Source organism: Myxocyprinus asiaticus, chromosome 35, assembly GCF_019703515.2.
Source record: "Myxocyprinus asiaticus isolate MX2 ecotype Aquarium Trade chromosome 35, UBuf_Myxa_2, whole genome shotgun sequence".
NCBI classification, from domain to species: Eukaryota; Metazoa; Chordata; class Actinopteri; order Cypriniformes; family Catostomidae; genus Myxocyprinus; species Myxocyprinus asiaticus.
Genome location: NC_059378.1, coordinates 22946838 through 22962941, shown reverse-complemented (window position 1 = coordinate 22962941; position 16104 = coordinate 22946838). Strand labels below are relative to the sequence as shown.

At 36.9% G+C, this 16104-nt stretch overlaps 1 protein-coding gene across 1 annotated transcript in view; it reads right to left on the bottom strand.

Annotated features, from left to right (window-relative positions):
* The window catches only part of LOC127426589 (AT-rich interactive domain-containing protein 3A-like), a 66609-nt gene extending 54106 nt beyond the window's left edge, over positions 1-12503 (bottom strand). Inside the window, exon 1 of the mRNA XM_051673492.1 lies at positions 12195-12503. The gene's annotated coding sequence lies outside the window, so the exon portion shown is untranslated. The remainder of the gene's footprint in view (positions 1-12194) is intronic.
* Positions 12504-16104: the final 3601 nt, after the last annotated feature.

The following is a 16104-nucleotide window of genomic DNA, read 5'->3' as shown; positions in this document are numbered from 1 at the left end:
TGGCATGCATAATACAGCGTTTTAGTCGTTTTCACGGATGCGTGTGAACGGGGATCGTTTTGACAATGTTGTCGTCTGTACATGAAAATTTTCAAAAACGCAAAAGGAAAAACTTTTTCCGTTTTTAGTACATCATTGTCGTGTAAACGTACCCTAAATGTCAGGAATTGTGAAAAACTGAGTTTAAATGTATTTGGCTAAGGTGTATGTAAACTTATGACTTCAATTGTAATAGCACTTTTGGCAGCGATTTCAGCCTCAAGTCTTTTTGGGTATTACGCAACAAGCTTTGCACACCTGGATTTGGGGATTTTCTGCCATTCTTCTCTGCAGATCCTCTCAAGCTCTGTCAGGTTGGATGGGGACCGTCGGTGGCTGGGCCACTCAAGGACATTCAGAGTTATCCCTAAGCCACTCTTGCATTGTCTTGGCTGTGTGCTTAGGGTCATTGTCCTGTTTGAAGGTGAAACTTTGGCCAAGTCTGAGCGCTCTGAACCAGGTTTTCATTAAGGATATCTCTGTATTTTGCTGCGTTCAGCTTTCCTTCAACCCTGACCAGTCCCCCAGTCCCTGCCGCTGAAAAACACCCCCACAGCATGATGTTACCACCACCATGCTTCACCGTTGGGATGGTACTGCGCAGGTGATGAGTGGTGCCTGGTTCCCTCAAGACATGACGCTTGGAACTGAGGCCAAACAGTTCAATCTTCATTTCATCTGACCAAAGAATTGTGCTTCTCACAGTCTGAGAGTCCTTTCAAGCTGGCTTTCATGTGTCTTGCACTGAGGAGAGGCATCCATCTGTCCACTCTGCCATAAAGCCCAGATCGGTGGAGTGTTGCAGTGATGGTTGTCTTTCTGCAAGTTTCTCCCATCTCCACACATGATCTCTGGAGCTCAACCAGAGTGACCATCGGGTTCTTGGTCACCTCCCTTACCAAGGTTCTTCTCCCCTGATTTCAGTTTGGATGGGCAGCCAGCTCTAGGAAGAGTACTGGTTGTTCCAAACGTCTTCCATTTAAAAATTATGGAGGCTACTGTGGTCTTGGGAACCTTCAATGCAGCCCAAAGTTTTCTGTAGCCTTTCCCAGATGTGTGCCTCGACACAATCCTGTCTCTGAGCTCTGCAGGCATTTCATTTGACCTCATGGCTTGGTTTTTGATCTGATATGCATTTACAGCTGTGAAACCTTATATAGACAGGTGTGTGCAATTCCAAATCATGTCCAATCAATTGAATTTGCCACAGGTGGACTCCAATCAAAGTGTAGAAACATCTCAAAAGAAGATTCAGAGAAATGGGATGCGCCCGAGCTAAATTTCAAGTGTCATAGCAAAGGGTCTGAATACTTGTGATATTTCAGTTTTTCTTTTTAATAAATTTGCAGTTATCAAAAATATGTTTTTTGCTTTGTCATTATGGGGTATGGAGTGTAGATTGATGTGGAGAAAAAAAAAAAACAATAAAAAAAAAAACGAAGGGGTCTGAATACTTTCAATATTCACTTCAAAATTTAAATGAACTTAAATAAAATTGTTTTTATACTTATAATAAATTACTATCAGCAAATAGTTTAATATTGCACCATGACTTTTTATTTAATTATGTAATTTGCAATGCTTCACAGGATTCATTCACTCATAATAGTAGTACACAGTCTTTTTCCTTTGTCAACCTTTGTCATTTTTCCGAATTTTAAATATGTTTTTCCTTCAAATCAAAAACTGTAATGTGATACATCTCAGAGCAGGTTGGTTTGGTTCATAAAACACTTCATTGAGGATTTTTTTTTGTTTTTTTGTTTAAATCAGTATGGAGCAAATGAATAGGGGATAAACTCTGGGAACCAAGGCCACTGAAAAAGTGGGCAGTTACTATTGAAGTTGACTGTTAAATCTACCAGTTTCTCTAAATAAAAGCAATGGTTTGACATGACAGGTAGCAAAGTGATGGTGCTTCTTATATACAGGTGCATCTCAATTAATTAGAATGTCATGGAAAAGTTCATTTATTTCAGTAATTCAACTCAAATTGTGAAACTCGTGTATTAAATAAATTCAATGCACACAGACTGAAGTAGTTTAAGTCTTTGGTTCTTTTAATTGTGATGATTTTGGCTCACATTTAACAAAAACCCACCAATTCACTATCTCAAAAAATTAGAATATGGTGACATGCCAATCAGCTAATCAACTCAAAACACCTGCAAAGGTTTCCTGAGCCTTCAAAATGGTCTCTCAGTTTGGTTCACTAGGCTACACAATCATGGGGAAGACTGCTGATCTGACAGTTGTCCAGAAGACAATCATTGACACCCTTCACAAGGAGGGTAAGCCATAAACATTCATTGCCAAAGAAGCTGGCTGTTCACAGAGTGCTGTATCCAAGCATGTTAACAGAAAGTTGAGTGGAAGGAAAAAGTGTGGAAGAAAAAGATGCACAACCAACCGAGGGAACCGCAGCCTTATGAGGATTGTCAAGCAAAATCGATTCAAGAATTTGGGTGAACTTCACAAGGAATGGACTGAGGCTGGGGTCAAGGCATCAAGAGCCTTGACCCCAATTTGGGGTGCAATGTCATCTGCTGGTGTAGGTCCATTGTGTTTTTTGAAAACCAAAGTCACTGCACTCATTTACCAAGAAATTTTGGAGCACTTCAGGCTTCCTTCTGCTGACCAGCTTTTTAAAGATGCTGATTTCATTTTCCAGCAGGATTTGGCACCTGCCCACACTGCCAAAAGCACCAAAAGTTGGTTAAATGACCATGGTGTTGGTGTGCTTGACTGGCCAGCAAACTCACCAGACCTGAACCCCATAGAGAATCTATGGGGTATTGTCAAGAGGAAAATGAGAAACAAGAGACCAAAAAATGCAGATGAGCTGAAGGCCACTGTCAAAGAAACCTGGGCTTCCATACCACCTCAGCAGTGCCACAAACTGATCACCTCCATGCCACGCCGAATTGAGGCAGTAATTAAAGCAAAAGGAGCCCCTACCAAGTAATGAGCACATATACAGTAAATGAACATACTTTCCAGAAGGCCAACAATTTACTAAAAATGTTTTTTTTATTGGTCTTATGATGTACTCTAATTTTTTGAGATAGTGAATTGGTGGGTTTTTGTTAAATGTGAGCCAAAATCATCACTAAAATCATTAAATCATTAAAAGAACCAAAGACTTAAACTACTTCAGTCTGTGTGCACTGAATTTATTTAATACACGAGTTTCACAATTTGAGTTGAATTACTGAAATAAATGAACTTTTCCACGACATTCTAATTTATTGAGATGCATGTATATATAAAAAAAAAAAAAAAAAAATCCTTCCTCCCTCCAAGGACAGGATATAATGTCACATACCTTACATTTACAGCTTGAAAGCCAGCAAAAGGATGCAAGCAAACTGCTTGGCCCATTTCCCACTATAGTAAACACAAACAGCAGAAAATATGCGACAACACAACAGGCGGAATTCTTTAAGACACGCCTTTTGTTAAGACACGAAAAACACATTCATTTTGATGGTATAAAGAAACAAGGCTGCATTTGGCACTGCAAGCATTACCTCAACAGAAAACAACACTAACGCTATTGAATCCACGAACAGCAGAATGGCTCTTTATTCAGTAATTGACTATCATTCAGGGTTAAACATCCTGATTTTAGGATTCACTACAGTTTGGGTAACCTAAAGCAAATCTGACAAAAATGGCAGAACATGTAAAGAAAGGAAAACTCAGAACAAATGTGTTTCCAATGTTTTTACTTTATTCAGACAATTTCCTTTAGAAGTTTACCATAGTCTTCATGCATAAATTGGATTTGGGTGTAAAAATTCCAGATTATCCTTTACAACATTTTAGAGGACCAAATATCAGAGACCTCAAGAATAATTCCAAACCAGTCCCTCATAAACAAAGTAGTCAAGATTTAGGTATTGGTTAATCTATTGAAAAAACTGCAGCCTTATTATCCCTCATGGCATTGTCATATGGGCTCATTTTTCTTTACTTTCTTGCTATTCAGAAAAAATATTACAACAAACTGCTTTGTTGAAATTAAGAGGGCAATCTTTAAAGTTACCAATTATGTCCTGTTTTTAAGTCAAATTCATTTGTTTTTCTCTCCTGTTTCTCCAGGGTTCACCCTTACAGAGGATACACATGCTGAAGTGCTCCTTAAATTGAGCTATTAAACATAGGCTATTGCTGCTGAGACTTTGGTTCCACATCAGCATTTTTCTTGCTGCATCTTTGATGAATTAAATAGATGTTATTGTTCACAGATCAAATTTGTCTAACACAGTTTTACAAAAACATGATGAAATATGAAATAATGTTGTCATATTGCAACTGTACCACAATGGAATTTCATGGGAATTTATACAGATCATTGCATTATCATATGATTGTTTTAAGTGTTTCCAGAGATATTATAGTACTTTGGCATACGTGACACAATTATGATCCATGTTCTTTGGAAAGGGTAAGAAAATGAACATTAACTCTAATAGTGAGAATGAGCTCCTAAGAGTGCATAAATGTATGTGTGATTTAGTGTAATGCACGTAAAAGTGCAAGTGAATATATGTATGAAAATGTATTCATTTAATACAAACTGACAACTTCTAAAAAAAAAAAAAAAACTTTTTAAACTAATTTTTTCATTGTTCAGTCAAAATTGTCTAAATTCAGAAAAGTTTAACTATTGTTTTATCATTTAAAACTATCTTTTGTGAAATGTTGTGCTTGAAAAGTTCGCTTGTGCTATCCTCCTTCAAAATAAATGGCATTTGAAATATTTTCATTGTTTGATGCAAAGAATTTCATCCATTTTTCAAATGTGGTGTAGCAGCCAATAATGTAATAACTACCATTAATGTAATAACTGCCAATAATGTAATAAATTGTTTATTATTTTTTTATATACTCACCCAATAATGTAATAGCCAGCCAATAATGTTAGAACTTATTACATTATGGGCAAAAAGTTATTACGTTATTGGTTCAGAAATTTTATTACATTATTGGTAAGTTCTTACATTACTGACTTTTATTACATTAAGAATGGAAAATGTATTACATTATTAGCACTTATTACATTAACGGTGGTTATTACATTATTGGCTTCTACATGTGGCTTAAGTGGCCAAATCACTATATGGGGGAATCACAATATGGCAACATTTCCCAAGTCTATTACATTATATTATCATCGCTCCTTTGCTAGTTCTGCATGAAAACAGTCAAATGAAACCGCTCGGGTCTATAGCTGCATTGTCTTTAATTGTCGTCAGTGTTCCAGAATCTTCATCTGAACGCTTTTATTGTTCTTTAACTCTTTCTGACCCCCGCCAACAATGGATCTCAGAGAGAAAGAAACAAACCAGCTTGCGGACATTGCTAACAATTTTTGACTTTTACTACTCAAACAGGTCTTCAGTAGTGTTATCATACCAGTTGAGGTGCAAGTAAAAATGAGTGGAATTTAGTGATATGATAACAAATGATAACATTTTGCCTGCAAAAACCTGATGAAAATAAACAGGCTAAACAAGTTGATTGATAGTTTAGCTTAGGACGATGAGTAGAGGGTATGCTATGTCTTTGTATTATAACCTTTAAAGAAACCAGTCTTTTCAAGTTAATGACAATCATATAAATGCATGACCCACAAAAGTGCAAATGATCGATGTGGTAATTCAACAATCAGGTTTACGTGTAACTATGAAAGCAAACTGCCAGCCTTATTATGGTTTGGGTAACAGCCAAATTGTTTGTTAACCAAATGAGACAATGGTCAAAAGGGCTCCAGGCCACAAGATAGAAATATGCTGTTTCTGTTAGTAGAATTTCCAACTAGATGCAACACATCTTTCATAAAAGAAATACTGAAGATCAGCTGGCAGGGATTCCCTAATGGCATGCTCCCAAATGGTGAAATCATCCCTTTTTTTGCAGGGGCTTGAGGTGAATGGCAGCACGCCACAGAAACGCTTTAATCTGTGGCTTTTGGCAAAGGCACAGCTGAATGAGAGCCAAGCCACTCGACTGAGTCCACATAAACCTCCTCCTAACACTCAGCATGCTATTCTGAATGCAGTGAACTCTGCCTTTTTATAGACACGTCTAAAAGCCTTTGCACACCAGAGGTGATGCGATAATGGGGAACTAATCACAGACGAATTGCCCTTTCACATTAAAAGCGATTTTACCCTGGTACGGTAGGTGCCGCAAAGCAACTTTCAGCTGGTCTGCACTTCGCCCAGCACGGATGAGAAATTAGAACTACTCGATAAGTTTACAAAATCAACCATAAAATGGCACTACGAAAGACAAGCAAACGATTTCTCTAAAAACAGATTGAAAAAAGAACACAGATTTCTCTAGGTGTTTCACTGAAACATTTCTCGAGACATTTCACCGGTGTTATTCATTCACGTAAAACCCTGCATGTTATGAATTATACGTGACGACATCCAAAACAAAAGCCATCTTCAGTCTGACTCATTAAAAAATCTTCTGTTAATGACAGTACACCTGTTAACGACTTAACAATAGCACAGGAATAAAGATTACATAATTTTGTGGAGAAACCACCACGTTTTTGGTATAAAGGCACACCGAGTGGAGAGTGCACTGCAAGTCACCGCAATAGTATTAATATTTTTTATATTTGGCGAAGAAAAACACAAGATCAATAAAGTTATTTTAAAGAAAAGTGATCCAAAGGCAAATACAACGCAATATATATTATATTTGATATAAGAGAACTCACATAAGATTAAACGCAAAGGCAAAAAATGCAGCAATATCCACATAACATCAGAGAGGTTTTTTAAAGGCGATGCAAGGCAGTATCATTTACATGTTAAAGCTACACTATGTAATGTATGTATATGTTATGTATATAACCAAAAATAATTTTAAAAAAATGCATCTTCAAAACCCTGTCCTTGTCTTATCCCGATTAACTATGGTAAGCCTACAATAACTATTTGTATTTAGAGCTGTTGGGTTGAATTTGGCACGAAATCGCAGGCATATGTCATTCGTCCTTGCGTGTTTATGTCATGTCTTTAAGCTCAGAAAGAAGGACTGACTGTGTCGCATGCGTGTCGGCTGTGGGGAAGCTATGGCAGCAGCAGCGGCAGGACATCATTCTCCTAACAGATGTTTAACTAACTCAACTGTTAGGTGAAGTTGTTTACCTGCTATAATGCTTGGATATGTTTTCTGGTTGGGTTGTTGATGTTTAAATTGGTTGTCATGCTTAAATCGAACATTACTCATGTTTTTACCGATCGCAAACTATTTATAAGTTTCGTTTTTACCAGTGAAGTTACTGAAACACTGTGACTAGGAGGAGGGCGGGGCTGGGCCATGAGGACACACGCCCGGCCCTGAATCGGGCTAATCAGCTGGGAGGGGGATAAAGACGAGCCGGAGGTGCCAGTTTGGGAGAGAGCCACATGCGGCCGCTGTGTGTGTGTGTGTCTATGTGTTTAAGTTGATTTGAGTTCATTTATGTTATTAAAACTTAAATTGACTGTTCAGCCGGTTCCCAACCACCTTACCCCATTACAAACATGTTTACTATTAATTCAAGACTTCTGATTATTTTATAACATTCCACCACTGGCTCCAGGTGTGAATGGCTCCAAATGAATCCATTGTTTCTATTCAAAATGTTAATCGTGGCAAGAAAATTCGCATTCGATGTGCAAAGACTGTAATACGTTAAAGGCAGTGTGCCTTTCGCGTGCCCACGAATTTAGCAACACAGGGCAATCTCAGAAAATTCAGTTTCAAATAGACATGCATAGCATGTATTGCACATACAAAACAAAGTTTACAAGAACAACTTGCTCTCTTTCCTCATAGTTTGTCTAGCATTTTCTTTTAAATGGTGCTTTCTGTTTCACTCATGTAAAGCGTTGCCCAACACAGAGATACACGCATATGGATTAATCTAAAAACAGAGCTTTTCCTTCCTTGAGCTGCAACACAAGACATATGATCTCGCTCAACACTACATAGTAACGTACAAAGCTGAAACCTGTTTGGCCAGCTCAGAGGAGAGTTTTCCAACCTGAAAACCTGCAAATAAGTTCATGGTTGATACACTGGCTTCATTCTGATTGTAAAAGGTGTGACTGGGTGCAAAGCCTCATTCCTCTGTGTGCCTCGTCTTATCAGTACAAACCCCACACCCTCTGTCGCATACAAACAACCTCAAAACTAACCAAACATCATTTATGCAGATCACCGGGACACATTTCTTGCGCCTGCAGTGCAAATAAGTGTTGTATATATTTTTCTTATATATTAAAGCTGTAGTATGTCATTTTTGTACCAAACGAAGCTGCAAATATAATGAGCAAAATGAGCATATTTACATGTATGTTCTTACACCGATTACGCTTTATTAGCCGACAATGTGTGTGGTCATGTAAACGCATTAAACAGCTTTCCTTCATCAGTGTACGGCAGGGCTCTTCAACTACACTGAACAAAAATATAAACGTAACATGCAACAATTTCAAAGATTTTACTGAGTTACAGTTCATTTAAGGAAATCAGTCAATTGAAGTAAATACATTAGGCCCTAATCTATGGATTTCACATGACTGGGAATACAGATATGCATCTGTTGGTCACAGATACCTTAAAAAAAAAAAAAAAAAAAAAAGGTAGAGGCGTGGATCAGAAAACCAGTCAGTATCTGGTGTTGCCTCATGCAGCGCGACACATCTCCTTCTCATAGAGTTGATCAGGCTGTTGATTGTGGCCTGTGGAATGTTGTCCCACTCCTCTTCAATAGCTGTGCGAAGTTGCTGGATATTGGCAGGAACTGGAACACGCTGTCATAAACGTCGATCCAGAGAATCCCAAACATGCTCAGTGGGTGATATGTCTGGTGAGTATGCAGACCATGGAAGAATTGGGACATTTTCAGCTTCCTGGAATTGTGTACAGATCCTTGCGACATGGGGCCGTGCATTATCATGCTGAAACATGGGGTGATGGCGGCGGATGAATGGCACGACAATGGGCCTCAGGATCTCATCACGGTATCTTTGTGGATTCAAATTGCCATCGATAAAATGCAATTGTGTTCGTTGTCCGTAGCTTATGCCTGCCCATACCATAACCCCACCGCCACCATGGGGCACTCTGTTCACAACGCTGACATCAGCAAACCACTCGCTCACACGATGCCATACACGCTGTCTGCCATCTGCCCAGTACAGTTGAAACCGGGATTCATCCGTGAAGAGCACACTTCTCCAGCGTGCCAGTGGCCATCGAAGGTGAGCATTTGCCCACTGAAGTCAGTTACGACGCCGAACGGCAGTCAGGTCAAGACCCTGGTGAGGACGACGAGCACGCAGATGAGCTTCCCTGAGACGGTTTCTGACAGTTTGTGCAGAAATTCTTCGGTTGTGCAAACCCACAGTTTCATCAGCTGTCCCGAGTGGCTAGTCTCAGATGATCCCGCAGGTGAAGAAGCTGGATGTGGAGGTCCTGGGCAGCTCATGAAACATGGGACAAACACTTTACATGTTGCGTTTACATTTTTGTTCGGTGTACTTTCTTGCGGGGGGCTGATTATCCAGATGAAAACTTGGCGGGGGCCAAATTTTTTTTGGTTTTCATCTTAGCTAGCACTTTCATTGCAAGTAGCATTTTACTTTTAAAAAAACCCTTTAATACTGTGCATTTATTCATATTAAAATAGTCACAGGGTATACTGTATATTGAATTATAATTTGATAAGGTCTGGCCATAAATTCCTTCATAAGATCTGGCTGAAGAATAAACATGACTTATACTCTTAACTAACAAATAATTTTTGATAAACTTTACTATGAAAACAAAACAAAAAACAAAACCTAATATCATTTTAACACTGTAGGGCTATTGTTTACGAATTATGAAAACTGAGGAGCAACATTTAGATCTGCTAAAGCCTTCTAACAATATCAACCCACATATGAAAACAAATAAAGAAATGTCATGTTTACTTAAGAAAGCATTTAAATGTAATTTTCTTTTTGAAAAAATTTTTTTTGTGTAGGTAATCATTGGCAAAAGAAGAACAAACTGAGTTGATGCTGTTTGTGATTGAGAAGGTTGACTCACAGCTGTATAGAACCAAATATAATCATTGTTTTCAATGATGTGCAACCTGTACATATCGGTTAACATCTCAAAAAAACATTTTGGGTTTCATTACCCTTTAAAAGTATAGGCCTTGTTAATCCAAAAATTTAAAAATTCAGCCATCATTCACATTTAACCTCATTTTGCTCCAAATCAATATGATTTTCTTTCTTACGTGTAACACAAAAGGAGATGTTCTTATTATGACAGCCTCGGTCACCATTTACTTTCATTGTATGGAATTAAATGCAATAAAAATTAATGGTGTCTTACATGCTGCCTAACATCTCCTTTTGTGTTCCATGGAAGAAAGTCATATGGGTTTGTAACAAAATAAGGGTGAGTGCATGATTTATGGGTAAACTATCACTTTAAAATGTGAAAATACCCTCCATATAATATTGCAGAGTTTGGATTGGCCCAAAAAGTAACATGCAGTAATGCACAATGCCACATACTACAGAACACAAACAACTGACTGTAATCAGCACTTTCTCTTCCGTTGCACTTTTGAACACCTAAATAATGGCAAAGATCCAACACTCAAATCTCATTCATCTTTTCAGAGTCATATCTGGTAGATTAATTTTTCAAACTGACAAACGCAAGGGCTTCTTGTCCTTAGAACTGCAGGATGATACGTTACATTGTGCATTGAAAAGATTACATCGTATTAACTTTTGATAACTTCCTTAGTTTGTGGATACATTTTTTTTTTTTTTTTTGCATCTAACGATCTACAGACCAAGATTAAGTTAGTGAATCAAATATCTTATCCAGCTGTTGGTGGATTTATTAAAAACAAAACCCAACTCAGTGCAATGTTGCAGGTGTGTGATGAAGCCACGTGTTGACTGCTCAACTGAGTTACAAACAAATCAGCTTCTCTGTTTACGTGGACCAGAAATCTAATTAAAGCCTAAAGAAATCTGCAGAGCTTATTAAAAACGGAGGGAATGAAATCAAAATCAAATCAGTCTTAGCCCACATTTTCAACAGGGCTCTTTAAAAAGGTTTGCATCACCCCCAGGAGCTAACCCATAGATCCATCCATGAATGCACATACAGATAATGTACAATTCAGGTTTACATACAAGTCATATTTAACTCATGTTATGAGATAAATATATATTGCCATTTGCCAAAATGGGTTGGATATGAGAGATTATTGCCTGTATTATATGTGCTGTATACCCATTTACACACATACATTAAGTATATATAACAGCATAAACACACACAAACATATATAGATAGCTGCTTTACAGACTTAGTGTTTGGTGTGTGTGTGTGTGTGTGTGTGTGTGTGTGTGTGTGTATATATATATATATATATATATATATATATATATACACATATATGTTGTTCAGCGCATATCATTTATCAGAGCATTCTGTTTAGAAAAAAAAAAAAAAAGATTTGATTCCTCTTTTTACAAACCAACAATGTTAAACGCAAAAAAAAAAAAAAGTAACAAAATCTACACACAACTTCCACTTCCAGCAAATCACCGACCTATAGATAAAAAGCAAAAAAATAAAATAAAATAAATAAAGAAAAAAAGAAAATTTATATATATATATATATATATATATATATATATATATATATATAATAAAATAATAATAATATAAAAGTGCCATAAAAACAGCTTACCTCCGCAAAACTACATTCAAGAAGTTGAACTGCTAACAAACCGGGGATTTCTATAAACCCTTTTTTGCATATATAAATCGCGTGTCTGGTGGCATTTTGTTCACTACTGTATGTGTTTGTTGCGAGATCATATGTCTTGTGTCTGCATGCAAGAGCGCATATTCGAAAATAAACATACAATAACCAAAACTACTGCCAGAAAAACACATCATTACATTAGCTTTCCACATTATAAAGCTAATAAAACTAAATAAAGAGACTAAAGTGTAAATATTTGACAACGGGTGACTGTATTTCCCCATGAAGAAAAACAACCAGCAAAATGTGAAGGGGGTGAGAGGAAAAAAAAAAAAAACACTTCACTTACCAGTTCAACTTCCGTTCAGTTTTTTTTTTCCTTGGGAAGCGGAAGGAACATTCCTGATTTCCCCGTAAAAACAACACGCTCGCGACGCTCTCTTAGTCAATATTTGTTTAAAGACACGAACATATAACAATCTACAGTAACTGTGCGGCCTGTATTCTCTGTAAAGCACCTTTCTCTTCCTCATTTGATTTCGATATAGAGGTTAATTTGGCCGTAACATCATATGTGCGTCTAATCTGAGGCGGAGCCCGCGGTCGGGGAGTCAAGCCATTGGTTGTCAAACAGCAATCAGATGCAAATACCAAACCTCTGAATCAATGGGGCTGCCTTCCCCAACCACATAGGCAACATCCACAAATTACTCTACACTAATGGGGGGGTGAAAGGTCCCAGGGTTTGACCAACTAAATTGACCTTTGCTCTAAAGACGTAATCAAGGGCCTACGGTGTTATTGGTGATATATTTGTGTTGTTCGCCGAAACCCATTAAGTAAAGTAGACCATTTAGAGTAGATGTACGTACGCTATATGGTGCTTTGCATACATTTGGCGACGTTCCCTGCCAGAGGCCCCTTCCTTCTATCACACGCTGCTGCTGAAGTTCTCATGAAAACATATGCACAGAGCTGTTTATCTTTGATAAACACTGATAAACAACCAGCACAGTTGCCAAGAACAGAAGATTATTAACGAATTGAAGTTGAAGTGGAAAAACACAATAAATATGTGCATTCAACATCAGTGGCATTTTAAAGGTGAAAACAGCACTCAACCATTATGTTTAGTATGCGTTATAGTCAGGCACTAAAGGTACAATTCATATAAAATTCACATAATTCTCTTTTTGTAAAATGTATCGTTTTAAGAGAAAAATTTAGTGCTCTGGGTTATTTTTATTTAATTAAATGCTAAATGTGATTTAAATGTCATATGGATGTCATAAGAGCATGCCATTTGTGACAAGAGATATGTGCAGCCAGGCCTCAGTTAAAAGTGCATTCAGTAATTTGGGACTCATTTAAAAAGTTGTACTCATTAAAAAATGAACTCATTTTTGTGAAGAGTGATCTGAATGGTGTACACTCACATGAGATGAAGAATGCACTCATAATAGTTTTCTATAAAAAGTGTTTTTATTATAATAATTATTAATTATTATAATTATACATGGTGCGGTTCACCCCCTTCCATGTTGAAATGACATGGTCTGCTGTGTTTCACTAAACATTGAAGAAGAAAATCCTCAAGCTCATTGGCTGCCACCTATGTAGATACCCTTGGCTATGCTTAGCGCAGTGCTGTTTGGTGATGCGAAGAGCAAAAATAATACAATCACAAGTTTCCCTTGAACTTTTTAAAATGACGTATGTTAGTAAATGGACAGTTTTCAGCTGTGTTTACAAACGCAACCGGAAAGCAACGTGTAATTTTCTTTTCTTTGTTATCACAGCTATAGTAAGGGGGGCCCATCTACCTCCACCTCTATGAAATGGCATAGGTCTTCATTCGTTTTGTAGCTTGGCACAGTGATTGTTGTGGATTTTGAGTAAACCATGACATTGGTTGCTTGGAAACAAAATGAGTTCTTCAAATACAGTATTCATGGACATGCTAAATTTGATCATCAAAAACTATTCTAATCTTTCCTTTACCTTGACATTCTGTATCGTTGGATAACTGAGGTTTATTTCACGCTAAGCAATTCTCTGATAAAGGTAATAACTGTCTTTAGAAATAACGTGCAACGTAGACAGTCTCCAAAGATTATTGATATGAGGGACAATAATAATCTGTCCTTAACTTTTTAAGTATGTTCACTTGAATTCTGACGTTTGGTTTAGGCAAAGCAATTATATTATAGTAGTAATAAATAACTTTAGAAATGACCTCAAACTCCGACATTTTCCAGATGCAAATGATATTCCAGAGTAGGCGGGGGCAGCAGAGACGATCATGCTCATCCACATCAATAGATGGCAGTACAGCGTCTAACACTACTGTCACATCGGTACTTAAAGTACACGAAGAAGAGCAATGCTAACGCTAGCTAGAGAACTACTGAATGCCCTAAAATAAATTGGTTAAGGCAATTCTGAAATGACCCTGAATCTATGTGGAATGCCATTCCCAAATATAGTTTCTCCAAAGTGTAATATAGTCTCTCCTTTTTGTTATTATGCAATTATAGTATTTCCAAATTACCTATTAAATTGTCAAATTTCCATAAGCAGGTACTCTTGGCCTGGCATTTAATTGACAATAATTTTAGTCCCCACCGTTATTTTATTTGGAATAACCAGGATATCCGATACAAAAATAAGACTTTATTTTTTCCTGATTGGTTCATTAATAATATCCTTTTGGTTTCTCAACTTGTAAATACGAATTGTCTTTTGCTTTCTTATTCTGAGTTTTTGGTAAAGTCACTCCTAGGGATTTTGCTATAGTTATGGATGCTATTCCTTGTGGTGCTATAGAACTTTTAAAAGGCTCAAGTGGACCTTTGCCCCCTTTTACTTCTTTTAACACTTTCATGTGAAGCCTCGGTAGGGAATATTTGTTTTTTGTCCAGTCCGGCTCTCAAAAATAGAAAGATTAGACAACTTTTTCAGAAAGATATATGTACTGTCCCCTCATTAGTTTCTTATTGGAGCAGGTATCATGAAGACGTTCCCTGGAAGAAAGTATGGTCTTTGCCTCACAAATATTGAATTACCAACAAGTTTAAGGAAGTGTCCTTTAAACTGCTACACCGATTTTACCCAGTCAATCTTTATTTAAGAAACATGTTCCCTGATAAAGATCCACTTTGTTCCTTGTGTGGAGCTGTGGATGAATCTGCCCCTCACCTTTTCTGGGAATGTGTCCACATTGTATTATTTTGGAAAAAATTCTGTTTGTTTGTATGTACCGCTATTTTAACTAGTTTTTCTTTGCTTTATAAAGATGTTTTATTTGGTTTCCACAGTTTTGATAACTTAAAAAGTGAGTATGTTCTGATAAATCTGTTTATTTATTTATTTTTTGCTAAGTTTTTTTATACATAAGTGCAAATTTCTGTCTGTAAACCCCCTATTTACACTTTTTTGTAAAGACTTGAAATATTATTTAAATACCCTTTGTACCTCCAGCAACTCCAAAGCTTTGAAAACCATTGCACTGTGTAGTGAATATAATGTCTTTGCACTCTTGTAAAGTATATTTGAATTACTGTGTACTATGTATACCCCTGGCTTGTTTCTAATAAAAGTTATTATAAAAATAAAAAATAAAAATACTGAATGCCCCTTTAAAGGTCTCAGGTTAAAGGGCAGAATGTTACAGTATTGGGAGTCCACCTAGTGGACACAAGTAGTATTGCATTTACTGGACACATTAGTGACTCAAAAAAACTATATTTGGAAAATGAATAAATATCATGGGACTTAAAATATCAAACCAAGTAGCATTTATTTATTTAAATAAAGATCGCAAAAAAGAGGTTAATCTGGTTTTATATTTAAATACAATATATAAATACTGTTCAAAATTAAGGCAAAAAGCATTTGCACATGTTCTGGTTGTCCATAATGTGATTTGAGGTTAGTCTGCTAGGACTGTGTGAACCTGAGGGGAACTGACATCATGCATCGACTAAATATCACCTTGGTACCACTTGGTTCAAACTAAAGTACTTGCACAAATTGCTCAGAAATGTGTAGTTAGTTCTGAGTAAAAGGTCATCATTTGTTTGCAGATGCCACTGCATTGAAGAAGAAAAAAACTAGTAAGATTTACTTAATTTTTATTTCTCAAGTTTTTGCACACACATTTTCTAAGTTTAATGGTATTAAATTAAGTAAAATCTACTTAACTTCATGACATAATATTGACTAAGTAAATGTAACTTTTTAACAGTTTAAACTGTGAC